The following is a 1,940-nucleotide window of genomic DNA, read 5'->3' on the forward strand; positions in this document are numbered from 1 at the left end:
GAGGATAAGACCAAATCCTTGCAGCCAGGAACCCCAGCGCTGAAACAAAATGGAATGTCTGTGTCCTCCTATATGGACTCGACCCTGGAGTGTAGGGAATGGGACCACAAATCAGCATTAGCAGTTACTAGCTGAATCGGGGCACAGAACACACTGCCTTATTCAGACCGCCATTGCATAGAGGTGTGGTGATTGGTCATTATATATGGTTAAAATACAAAAGTAAGGTTTATTTCTTAAAGACACAATCTTTTAAAAATGTCTTCCTCTCTTATATACTACATCCCCACCTCCCCCATCCACTCCTCCTCCATTTCAGACAAAGGCAGGTCTCCCAGGGATATCAGTCAAACATGGCACATCAAGTCGAAATAAGTTTAGCCACCATGATATCAAGGCTGGATGAGGCAACCCAGTAGAAGGAAAAGGGTCCCAATCACAGACAGAAGAGTCAGAGACAGCCCCTGCCCCCACTGCTACAAGTTCCCCAAGAAGACCAAGCTTCACAACCATAACACCTATGCAGAGGGCCCAGGTCAGACCATGTAGGGCTCCTTGGTTCTCCATGCAGTCTCTGTGAGCCCCTCTGGGCCCTGATTAATTCAATCTGCAGGTTTTCTTATGGTTTGCTTGACTCCTACAACCCTTCCTCCCCATCTTCAGCAGGATTTTCCATCTCTCCTAACGTTTGGCTGTGGGTCTCTGTATCTTTTTGCATCAATTGCTACATGAAGCCTCTCTGATGATGACTGTACTTAGGCTCCTCTTAAAGACACAGTCTTAAGTAACCTTGGCAGCAACTCTGTATATCATCACATCTCCTTCGATTCTAAAGGAGGCATTAAAAGCACAGAATACCCAAGATCCAATCCATAGAACTCAAAAAAGTCAACAAGCTGAAGGGCCCAAGTGAGGATGCCTCAGTCCCACTTGGGCGAAGAAAACTATCACAAGTGGGGAGGGAGGGACCTGGGAAGGAAAGGGATGGGGCAGGTGAGGGTTGGGTTGAGGAAACATGATCTGGTTTTGGGTGGAGGAAAAGGACTGGAGACCTGAGGGCCAGCAGAAAGAATGGAATGTTGGGAGGTAGGATATTGGGAAGATTCTCCAGAATGTTCCAGAGACCTGGGAGGTGAGAGACTCTCAAGACTCAAAGGGGAGGGGGACCCCAGGTAAAAATGCCCTATAGTGGGGAGAGGGAACTTGTAGAGCCCACCTCCAGCAGAAAGACAGGGCAACAAGTGAGGGATGGGGTTGCTATCCTACAGTTAAAACTCTGACCCATAATTCTTCCTGTCTGAAAGAACTGCAGGGATGGAAATGGAGAAGAGCCTGAGGGAAAGAAGGTCCAGCAACAGGCTCAAAGGGGGATCCAGCTTAAGGGGAAGCCCCAAGGCCTGACACCATTACTGAGGTTATGGGGTGCTCACAAAAGGGGACCTATCATGATTGCCCTGCGAAAGACCCAACAAGCAGCTGAAAGAATCAGATGAAGATATTTGCACCCAACCAGTGAACAGAAGCTGCTGACCCCTGTGGTTGAATGAGGGAAAAGGTAAGGAAGCTGAGGAGGAGGGCAACCCTGTAGGAAGACCAGCAGTCTCAGTTAACCTGGGCCCCTAGATCTCTCAGACACTGGATCATGCGCCATCTGAGATGAGACCCCCTCCCCAACACATATACAGCAGAGGACCACCGGGTCTGGGTTCAGTCAGAGAAGATGCACCTAACCTTCAAGAGACTGGAGGCCACAGGGAGTTTAGAGGTCTGGTGGGGTGAGGACATCCTTGTGGAGTGAAGGGTGGGGGTGTGGGGGAGGGGGAATGGGATGTAAAGAAAGGAAGAAGGAAAGAAAGAAAAAGGAAGAGTAATTTCTATGGTGTCGTTCCCAAGTAGTTTGGGGTCTGTTTTCTTAGCTCTTGCTCTGGCACGAAAGTCAT

Source organism: Rattus rattus, chromosome 2 (assembly GCF_011064425.1).
Source record: "Rattus rattus isolate New Zealand chromosome 2, Rrattus_CSIRO_v1, whole genome shotgun sequence".
NCBI lineage: Eukaryota > Metazoa > Chordata > Mammalia > Rodentia > Muridae > Rattus > Rattus rattus.